Source organism: Theobroma cacao, chromosome 2 (genome assembly GCF_000208745.1).
Source record: "Theobroma cacao cultivar B97-61/B2 chromosome 2, Criollo_cocoa_genome_V2, whole genome shotgun sequence".
Classification (NCBI taxonomy): domain Eukaryota; kingdom Viridiplantae; phylum Streptophyta; class Magnoliopsida; order Malvales; family Malvaceae; genus Theobroma; species Theobroma cacao.
This window is the reverse complement of record NC_030851.1, coordinates 36,669,964-36,682,071: the sequence shown is the minus strand read 5'-3', so window position 1 is coordinate 36,682,071 and position 12,108 is coordinate 36,669,964. Positions and strand designations below refer to the sequence as shown.

At 34.3% G+C, this 12,108-nt stretch overlaps 1 pseudogene; it reads right to left on the bottom strand.

Moving 5' to 3' along the window:
• LOC18609894 lies at positions 6,603-8,003 on the bottom strand (annotated as a pseudogene).

The window sequence follows — 12,108 nt, the reverse complement described above, 5'->3', positions numbered from 1 at the left end:
ATTGTATTTATAGGCAAAGGATGAATTGAACGTTGCACCAAATCAGGAGAATGAGGTGAAAGTTGCACCAAATCAGGGGAGTTGAGAAAAAAACTAGTCAGCATTTATACTCAGTCAAGTAGACGTTGGGAAAGTTTGAGTTTGATTTGATTATACTTAGGAAGATGTTGGTAAAGTTTAAGTCTGAAGAGTTTAAGTACGTTGGTAGAGTTTAAGTTTGATTTAATCAAAGGTTGACAAAACTTAAATATAGAGAAGCTTTGCTTGGTTTGTGTGTTGTGATAGAGGTAGAGAGGCTGTATTTATAGGTAGAATAAAGTGAACATTGCACCAAATCAGAAGAATAAGGTGAATGTTGCACCAAATCAAGGGAGTTGAGAAAAAACTGATCAGCATGTATATTCAGTCAGGTAAACGTTGGGAGAGTTTGAGTCTGATTTGATTATACTCAGTCAGATAGACGTTGGTAGAGTTTAAGTATGATTCAATCAAAGGTTGAGTAAGCGGAGTTGAGAAAAAACTGATCAACAAGTATACTCAGTCAGGTAGATGTTAGGAGAGTTTGAGTTTGATTTGATTATACTCAGTCAAATAGACATTGGTAGAGTTTAGGTCTAATTCAATCAAAAGCTGAGAAAGCTTAAAAAAAAATTAAAGCCAAGGTACAAAAATTAACTTGAGCCTAGGCCACATGTATACTCGCGTGCATGGGGAAATTTGAATTTTCTCAAGGCCTAACTCGATCTCGTGTGCGCATAAGCCCACTCTTTTTTTTTCTTTGCAACAAGCCTATAGTGAGTTTGCTTAGTTAAAACACTTATAACTTTATGTACCTTAGCAATGTAGGATGTGTAGACACCCAAAAAAATCAAAAAATAATAAAATAAATAAATATAAAATAAAATAATGAGAAAAACGCCTAACCATCCCTTCCCCCAACCACCCTGAATGATTGGGGTTCTTACTACCAACTCCTTGGTGCCAGAACCCCATTACCGGATTGTCCAAATTTTTGGACAACCTGACTTTTAAAGATTCACAACTTGCAAAAAGAAAAATGGGGGTAGGCAAAAATCAAAGACTAAAAAATCCTATTTTTCTAGCAGCCAAGAAACCACAATCGGCAGGTAAAAAAATATATACCTAGTCTCTAGCAGCCACAACACAAAAAAAAAAAGTAAAAAAATATACCAAAAAATACAAAAAATAAGGAAATATGTATAATGAGAAAAAGAGAATGGTTGGGGCTTTTGGATGATTTTTTTGGCCCATTTTAAGGGAATTTTTAATGGGTTTTTTAGGGAGATTTTAGAGGTTTTGTGCGGCTTTTTTGGGTGAGAGAAAATAGGGAGGAAGGAAAGAAGGCTTGGGTAGTGCCGTCGGCCAAGGAGAAGAAGCTTTGGTTGGGCTTGCCGCCAACAAGGGGAACAAAGCCGAATTCGGGTAACAAGAGAGAGAGAGAGAGAAAGAGAGAGAGAGAGAGGGGACCGAGCCGGCGCTGCAGGCTTGGGGAGAGTTACCGCTGGTGAAAAAGGAAGGGGAGCTGTCGGTTGAGGTTGGAGAGAAGGTAGGGAGATTGGTTTAGAGAGAGAAGTTGAAGGGAGAAAATAGAAAGAAGGTGAAGAAAAAGCCCTTTTATACCTAGGGTTGGGGTATTGAAACGACGCCGTTTTAGCACTCGGAGGCTACTGGGCAAGAGACCAGACAGTGGGCTTTGGAACGAACCGCTAGTCAGGCCGTTTATTTGGGTTAACTTAACCTAGAAAGGTAATCCGGTTATCAGCTTCTTTGGTCCTTCTGTGATTTGGGCTAATGCATCTTAGTGATCTTTGAAATTATTGTTTAATCATGAAGAATTAGCTTTAGGGTATTTTAGCATAATGTCCAAAATATTTAAATATCGTTTTCTGGCTAGAAAAAATGATACTCATAGAGAAATATAAATATAAATACGTAAATAAGTGAAACAAATGATAAGCAAAATATTCATATATATAGATTAAATTAAAAAATTAGAAATTATTAAATTATTAGTGAGGTACTCTTATATGAAATATGGAAAAGAGCATGGGAAATGTTCATATAAATTAAAATATATGTTTAGTAAAATATAAAAAATATATTCTGTTAGGAATTATAATAATTACAATAGGATATATAGTAAATCAACCATAAAAAATTTTTGACTTCAAAATACTATAAAACTAATTATAAAGGTACTGATAATGGGATGATTGGTCCGGACGCGAGGAGTCGCAATCCCGAGCTAATTTTTCTTAGGTTCAGGATCCGAATTAAGACTCCACCAGTACGATGGGAGGGCCTCGATTTATAGATCTTGAGATTTTTATTTTAAATAAATAAAATTTAACTACATAAAAATTAGTCAAAAAATAAAATAATAAATTAAAATAAAAAATAAATCTTATATTTAATTTATCGTAAAAATAATAAAAATAATAAAAATAATAAGAATTTATAAAAATATTAATACCCATGACAATAAATAAAGAGATGAATAACAAAAATTGTAAATGATGGAAAATTCAAAATAATAAATAACTTGTAGTAAATATTTTACGGTATACAATATATTAGGTTAATAAATGATATAAGATAGTTAATAAAGAGGAAAAATGGAATTAAAGAATATGAAATTAGATACCATGAGAGATTATTCATATAAAAAGAAAAATGCCCACTTAAATAACATAAAATTATAAATAATTCATATAGGATACTTAATTGCAAAAAAAGGATATAGAAAATACAATCCTTAGGAAATAGCAAGGAAAATATAAGAGAAATTTAAAATAAAAAAGATAAAACAATAATAAAAAAATATAAATAACAAAAATAATAAATAGATAAAAAATGAAAAAATAAAGAATATAATAATATAAAATATAAAAAAATAAAAACAAAAATAAAAATAAAATAGGAATAAAGTTCACAAACATAACATATATTCCTATTGCATCATGCATATCATTGCATATAGATATTTATGTTTACGAGTTAAGTCCCGATTATGGGATTTTTCGAAGATCTTGCGAATGCGAGTTTTTCTTGGAAAGCTCTCTAGGTGAAAGGATGTCCCCAAGTCCCACCAGTATGATGGGAGGGCTTGAAAAATATCTTTAATAAAAAGGTTTTTGCTCGTAATAGGTTCATGTTTACGAAAACATTATTTTTTAAAGAAAAACGTACGACAATCTCGATGACGGGATTTACCTAGTAAACTTGCGAAAGCGGGTTGCTAAGGGATTTCCCTAGGTGAGAGAATACTTCCGGATCCCACCAGTATGATGGGTGGATTCGGAAAGTACACTCAATAAAAGATTTCGTTTGGTATTATCCCGATTTTATGTCAGACATTTCACAATTGCATCTGTGCATGTTAAACCTGTAAAAAATAAAATAAAATATTCTAATAAAAGATGAAATAAATAAATAACAATTAAGGAAACATAAGAACAAAATCAATGGGTTAGGATAGTATATGATTAAATGGTACCGTTTGTGGAACGAGCGTCACGGGGGTGTTAATTCTTCCCCGTGCGTAACCGTACTCCCGAACCCCAAATCTAAAGGATACGTAGATCAGTTCTCGTTTTTTTGATGAACCTAAAATTAATTTAGGATTTCGTCGATTTGAATCAAGTTAATTGGTGTCCAATCACACCTAAATAAAAAAAATTGGTGGCGACTCCTAGTTACTCGATTTTCGCCCACGTCTAGCGATCGGGTTTCCGAACCAGCACGTTATGACAAGATGTTTAAACCTTATGAAATACACTATTTTTCCAATAGCTCTTGCTTCACTCTAGTACCATTATTCTTGGCAAAGACTTTTCCACGGCTAGAGGAGCTGCTCATTGGTGATTGAAATTCATCAACTGCAAATCGAGTTGGAAGGTAAGCCTCTTTATTAAAATCTCCAAGAGTGCTAAAGCTTGATCAAGCACTTCTCCAAACTTAGTACCAGAATAGAGACCTTGGAAAATAAAAATAAAAAAAATAAAAAAAACCCAGCCACACCACACCACCACTCCTCTTTAGCTTATTTTAGAGGTCAGCCAAGCAACATTAGCTTCTTTTCAACACCAAATACCCACCAATATAAAAAGCCCTCTTGCCTTAACTCACAAAATATTCGACATCAAATTTCAGATCTCAAATCTTATATCGTTTTTTATTTTCTTGGAAGAAATCGTGTTGTAATGGCTGATTTTCGTCTTTAAGGTTTCTGTCAATCTCAATTCACAGAGATTGCAGCTAAAAAAGCTAAAGTTGCAGCAGTAGAATACTTCAAGTTGGGATTTCGACAAGGCCATTCAACAAGCATTTGCAGCTCTTGACTTAAATCCAGAGTTACGAATCGTCTAGAAGTATATAGCCGCTTATTTTATTCACAAGTTTGCTTCATGCTAAGGCTTTGTAAGGAGATGAAAATAGATGATGCTAAGGTGTTGTATTTGATTCTCTTTATCAAAGATTATTCCTCTATCGATGCTACTACAATTAGAAAACGTTATAAGGAAGTGATGCTTTTAGTTCACCAGGACAAGAATGATTTGATTGCGATTGAGAGTGCTTTTAAGATTGTTTATCAAGCTTGGAAAACTCTCTTATGTGATCATAACAAAAGATGAAAAGTTTGAGTGAGATTAAGTTTTTTTGCTTTGAATTAGATTTATTTTTATATGTATTTAAATTTTTTATAAATAATATATAGTAGTTCTGATTTTATTTCTTTTTTAGATTCAATTTGAGTTTAATTCTTAAGGTCACTTCAATTTTATAATTAGTCACAATAATGATTCAAAGAGTGACAAACATAGTGGGTAGAAAGGTTACGAAACTTTAGTTAGGGGGGGGGCGGGGGAAGGGTCAGAGTAAATATTCATTTATTTTAATTGGGAAAAAAGTATATAACTTAAAACCAACATTTTCAAATGGCCTCATTTATTTTAATTAACAATTAGGCTCAAATTAATGCAAAGGACAAGCTGCTACAGAGTTGAGGTTTGACTTTTTTAATAAATAAATTAAAGTGGAATTCGTTAGGCGAAATGTTTATCTGCCAGTACAAAACTCTCAACAAAGCGATAACATCTTCTATAAGAGCTTTACGTGCTGAAGTATGAGCAATCATTGAGAACAAGCTTGGGTTCCATAGAGGAGAGAGACTAGGAATCTGGACCCCTCTCCCCTCTCCTTCAGGTTCCAGCTACCTCGTAGACTTCCAAATTGCCCTCTTTATTTAAGAGTTCTCTACTTTCTGTTCAGCAGTATAGCTAAACGATAGGCAGCCTTTACTGTGAAAACTTCTTGATATCAGGCTGCTAAATTAGCTTATTTACTTCAGACTTAGTCCATGCTTTCATAGGACGGATCATAACATCATTTTTACAATTTAATGCGATTTTGAATCGAATTAAATCTTATAATTTGTTTTTCTAAAAAGATTATTAATTAAATAATGATGCTTTTTTTAAAAGATTATCAAATCTTAATTTTTTTTTTACAAATTATACTTTTATGATTTTTTAAAAAAGTAAAAATCAAGCTCAAAATTAACCTTGTTTGAACAAAACCCAGGCGCATTACACCACCTCAATCATGACTGAGGGTGCTTTTAAAATTGTTTGTACAACAAAAGAAGAAAAAAATTTGAGTGAGATTAAGTTTTTTTATTTAGATTATATTATTTTTACACGTACTTAAATTTTTTATAAATAATATATTATTAATTTTGATTTTATTTCTTTTTAAATTCAATTAATTTGAGTTAAATTCTTAAGGTCACTTCAATTTATAATTAGTCACAATGAGTGACAAACATATTAGCTAGAAAGGGTACGAAACTTTAGTAAAGGGAGTGAGGGGTCAAAGTAAATATTCATTTATTTTAATTGGGAAAAAAGTATATAACTTGAAAACAGCATCTTCAAATAGCCTTATTTATTTTAATTAGCATTGTCAGTTCATTGTTAGGCTCAAATTAATGCTTATTTATTTTAATTAGCATTGTTAGTTCATTGTTAGGCTCAAATTAATGCAGAGGACAAGCTTGTACAAAGTTCAGGTTTGACTTTTTTAATAAATAAAAGTGACCTTAAAATTAATCCACTGGTCCGGAGCAATATGTGAATAATCCTAAACCGTTGCTCCCCCAACTATGTAGCATTTGCAATTGGTGGATTGCCTGCATTGCTTGATTTCTTCCGCTTGTTACTCTGCTTTATTTTAGTCCCTGCTGCTTTTGTTGGCAATACTCCAATGTCAGCCGCTTCAGGTTTAACGGAATCACCTACACTCTCACCTTTTTCCAACATCAAGCTGCTCAAGCATTGACCTTTCTTGAAAAGTTGCCTTGCCCTTGCGAGCTCTCTTCAACTTGTCTGTTTTGCTGTGGTTTAGCTTCCATACGAGATTCCAAATTGTTATTTTCCAAAATTTCACTATTCCCACAAAACATTTCAGTATCATCAGCAGCTGCATCTCCTTCTTCATGCCTGCTATCAACTTCTTACTGGTCAAATGCTGATTCCTAGCTTCTAAATGCAAAGAGAAACTGTTCTAGCCTTCACAAGAAGTCAAACACAGCAAATGGTAAATCTTCATTAGAGAATGAATCAAGTGGCCAAATATTTTTAGTGAAAGAAATGCCACATTAAAGCAACCGAAGGCCAAATCAACTTATGCATATGCATGTTGTTAAGCAAATTCAATTTGATGAATAACCAAATTAGATTACCTATTCTGTGAAAACACTCATGAGATCATTTGGAGGAAATTGTTGTAGCATTGGCAGGCCCACTTTCACATTATCTACAAATTCCATACTTGGCTCCTGCTTCACTCTGGTACTAATGTCCTCGGCAAAGACTTTTCCACGGCTAGAGGAACTGCTCATTGGTGATTGAAATTCATCAACTGCAAACCAAGTTGGAAGGCAAGCCTCTTTATTAAAATATCCAAGATCGAGAAAATGAGCTTGATCAAGCACTTCTCCAAGACTTAGTACCACCATAGGGACCTTGGGCATCACGCGTGCTATGGACAAATCCTGGCAAGTGCCTGGATGCTTTAAACGTCATGCTTGAGGTTTGAGCTAGACGATTAGTACAATTGTCAGCATTCAGAGAGCAGGATGACACGGATGGAGAAAGGGAAGCAGGGGGATGTACCCACTACGAACGCCTGTAGTTTGGAGATCCTCGTCAGAGACTTGCCCAATATTCAATGAAGAATTGTTTGATTGAGATGAGAGAAGACTGTTATCATTAACAGGAGTCCTACTAAAGCTGCCATTCTGGTTTACAGAAACAGCACTATTTCCTGACTGAAAACCAGCGGATGACTGAGAGGGTACAACAAGGCAACATGGCTGCACATTGATCGAACGACTGGGCTCAGGAACAGTAGACTGCTGCTGCTGCTGCTTTGGTTTCTGGAGTCGTCTGCTGCAACAAATCAATAAACATGTTTCTGTTCTGAGAACTTAACCCTCAAAGTTTGCTACTGGGAGCCGTTGTACCAATGTTATTAGAGGGCCATGCCCCCAATCCAGAAGAAACATCTTCAACGGATACAATAGACTGTGGGAAGTGTTTGGAAATGCTGGATTGGCATTTTACTAGAGGTTGACCAAATACCACACCATGCTCAACTGGAATGCACTTGGGCCCTTGAAGGGATGCTTGAAGAGGAGCTGGCTAGTCCATTGCTGCAACTAAATTACCTGTTAGTCGACCTAAGAGCTCAGCATGGAGGGCTGCTAACGTTTGTGGAGGAATTTGTCCAGAGGCAGCCAATGCTTGGATGTCAAATCTTCCAAGTGAACCAATTTTAACATTTTGTTCTAGCGGCCCACAAAGTGGATTAGAAATTCCACCTTGCTGAGCCACACCACTTATTCTCTTCAAGTATAGTCTGAACTTCTGCACATACAGAGCACAGTAACTTAAAAGTAAAAATAGAGTTTTTAACAGTTTTCAGGCAGCTAAATTTATCTTGTCAAAGGAAATAGATACTTTGATGTGTATATTCTTGGGAAAGGAATGTGTATATTTAACAGGATTCAAGCTCCTAAACAAGTTATGTGTTCAGAAATAGCTTCAGCATAAGCAGCTGGCAAGTGACAGGTGGTCCTGCAGTGCAGGCAAAACATCATATCACACTTATTAATCCAAATTTGACAAGCAAAACAAAAAATGAGCAATGCTATAAGCATTATTAACCATTGTAATTGTTTTTTATTTTGTACTCTTAACTCAATTATAAGATCCATTTCCAATAAGATGAAACATGAATCAACTGGTGCTCAAAAGGTGATAATTTCATCAATTCACCGGATGTCAAATAACGGCACAACATATAATGTTGTGCTTGAACAGGTTATACATTCAGTGATCACTTCAGCATGAAGCAGCTGGCAGGTAGTCCTGCACTCAAGGCAAAGTCTCATATCATAATCCAACATAAAACCAATTGTGACTTACAAAAGGAAGTACAAAAATGAACTACAATACAATGCTTATTCACCATTGTGATTCTTTTATAAGAAAAATTTAAAACTCAATTACGAGAACTACTTTCAATTAGACAAATCAAACTTGCATCTACTAATCCTCTTAAGAAGATGTTTTCATAACTTCACCAATGTCAAACAATGATATACAACAAATCATATAATATGCTTTAGATTGACATGACTTTAAACTTTATTTTTTTTATCACAATCAAATCTAGACAATCACCTAAAATTTATACGATTCACAATAAAATTAAGATTATGTTAAATATAGTTAATTATGACTCATATTCCCTTAACTTTGCAACAAAATTACCCTATACGGATACCAGTACAACAAATACAACATTTGAAATCAGAAAATTTATAAAACTTCAATCTTTATAGAAGGATGAGATGATGGATTCATAGCAGACGTTGGGACAAAAAATTCAGAGTAAATTAAGATTAAACCCTAAATATATTGTTAGGTCGAAGACAATTGTTTGAGCAACTCTCATTACCATGCAAGCTAAGTAATTCTATTTGAAAAAAGAAAAAGAAAAAGAATCACTTAGCTGAGAAAGTCATGAGAGTTCCAGGAAAAAAAAAAAAAGAAAAAGAAAATGCAGTTGAGATACACATGGTGACGAACCAAACCTGCAAACGGCTTGCAACATTTTCTCTAGTTAAACAAGGCACATTCATCAGCTCAAAAATTCTCTTGGGAACAGCCTCTGAAATGGCAGCCACAATGTTTTAGTCAGCCATAATACAAAGAAGCAATTAGTATTAACAATTTTACTCTGCAGATTGTGCAGAGTACTAAATTTAAAGTAATAATAAATGTTTAATTGTTTATTCAAGTAATTATGTCAATTTAATAATTTTTTATTTATAATTTAATAAATACATATCAAGTATCTACACCTAATTGTAAAGTTTAAAAATTTAGATGATAATATAAAATTTAGTAATTATTTTTTATTATATGAGTTCAATAATTTTGGTCTTTATTTTTTGAAAAAAGATATTATATATATAAAATTAAAATTTCAAAAAAAATTATGTTTCGAAAGTTTGAAATTTAACATTATCAAATCTTAATTTTTTTTTTAAAATTATAGTTTTATGATTTTTTTAAAAAACAAAAGTCAAACTCAAAATTAAGTTTATTTGAACAAAACCCAGCCGCACCGCACCACCTCTCTACCACAATGGTCCCTGGGTTTCTCTCCTGGCCTTCCTTCTCCTTTCCCGAGCCGCAACTCCCCACGACTAGCCTTTGCTTATTTTAGACGCCAACCAAACTACGTTCAGCTTCTTTTAAACGCCAAATTGCCCACCAATATAAAAGGCCCCCTTGCCTTAACTCACAAAATCTTAGATATCAAATTTCAGATCTCAAAGCGTAGATCGATTTTCAGTTTCTTTGAAGAAATCGGGTTGTAATATGGCTGATTTCCGTCTCCAAGGTTTCTGTCAATCTCAATTTACGAAGATCGCAGCTGAAAAAGCTAAGGTAGCTGCAGAAGAATACTTCAAGTTGGGAAACATCGACAGTGCTATTCAACAAGGGTTCGCGGCTCTCGATTTAAATCCAGAGTTACGGATCGTTCAGAAATACGTAGCTGCTTATCTGATTCACAAGTTTGGTTCAATGCTAAAGCTTTGCAAGGAAATGAATATGGATGATACGAAAGTGCTGTATTCGATTCTCTTTATTGAAGATTGTTCTTCCGTTGATGCTGCTACAATCAAAAAACATTATAAAGAAGTGGTGCTCTTGATTCACCCGGACAAGAATGATTCGGTCGCTGCTGAGGGTGCTTTTAAGATTGTTCATCAAGCTTGGGAGATTCTTTTATCGGATCACAACAAAAGAAGAAGAAAAGCTTGAGGGAGATTAAGTTTTTTAGTTTAGATTATATTCATTCATATATGTACTCAAATTTTTTATCAATAATATATTATTAGTTTTGATTTTATTTCTTTTTTAAATTCAATTAATTTGAGTTTAATGCTTAAGGTCACTTCAATTTTATAATTAGTCGCAATTATGATTCAATGAGTGACAAAAATATTGGGTAGAACGGGTACGAAACTTTAGTGAAGGGGGGGAGGGGTCAAAGTATATAACTTGAAAACAACATTTTCGAATGGCCTCATTTATTTTAATTAGCGTTTTTGTTAGTTCATTGTTAGGCTCCAATGAATGCAAAGGACAAGCTGAAGTGGGCACAAATTGTACATTATGCTTGTGAATAGCCATTGAAGATGGCAGCAAGGTGCCACGGCCAAGGAGTAGCGCATTCAGCCATGCGTACCATCAATGGAAATTGGTACATTTGGCTCCAATTGAAGCTAAAAAAAGTGCATTAATTTGTTGATTCGGGACTATTGACGATCATAGAGGTTGTTGATAGAGCTACAAAAACTGCCAACTGAAATCTTTGAGGAAGAAAAAATAACAGTAAATAAAGCTATTTACATTCATGGTCTGTCTGACCCTGAGTAGGGAGCGGCCACTGGGCTGTGAATCGGTTGGTTGGTTGGTTGGGCTGATCTTACTTCCTAATGGTCTAAATGGCGACTCACATGGGAATTCATTCTCTCAATCAACATGTACTGAACTAACAACAAGTGAATTGTTTGAATTTAGCTTCCTAATTTTCTTCTCAAAGTTACTTGAAAGCCACTCTGCTCATAATATTTTAGCAGGAAGTTGATACTAAACAACAAATGAAACCTACTGATACTAGATCCTGCCCCTCTGCACATTCTTTTCTTGTCACTTTTTCCATCTCCTCAAATCTTGCTTCTGATATAAAACTAGAAGCTTATGAATGCAGAATGTCTTATACTCTGGGTTCAGATATATGCATTTATTTGAGTTAATTATCCGTCCATTAAAAGCCATACTGATATGCGAATTCAAGTAGTGTCTAATGTATTCAGTGATGCTTTGGATTTTTAAGTACTTCACTGGAATTGGAATCACAGTGCATTCTTTTGCAGTTTTCTGCTCAGGTTTTCAGAACTTTTGACATCATTTATTATAAGAATTTCTAGTGATGGTAAGGAAGAATTGTTCACAAAAAGTGGGAAGCTGTCATGGAGGATAGCATGAGAACGAGTGAGAAGACAGAAACCATGGACAATAGTGCAGTGACAAGCAAAAACAGGAGAGGGAAAGAGCTCTAGCGAGATGAGAGAAGAAAACTAAAGTACGGTAGGAAATAATAAGATCCCTGTCAAGCTGCCTATAACTAAACCCAAAGACTAGTCACCTCAGTTCTGATACCCGCCCGACCCCAAGCATTGCTTGTCACCACCATTACCTAAGGATATCATTAAAGAAAGAAAGAAAAGTATATGTGTGTGAGTGTAAAGACCTCTCCGACCAACCATCCAGGTATATGTTCATCTCTACAAACTAGTCAGCTTGTGCAAAGGGGAAAAACAAAGACAAGGGAAGAGAACAAAACCGGTCAAAAAAACACATTGACTCATAATAAATAAATGAGAATTCTAACATCACAAATAAACATTTCTCAACAACTGATTCTACAAAACAATCTCTACCC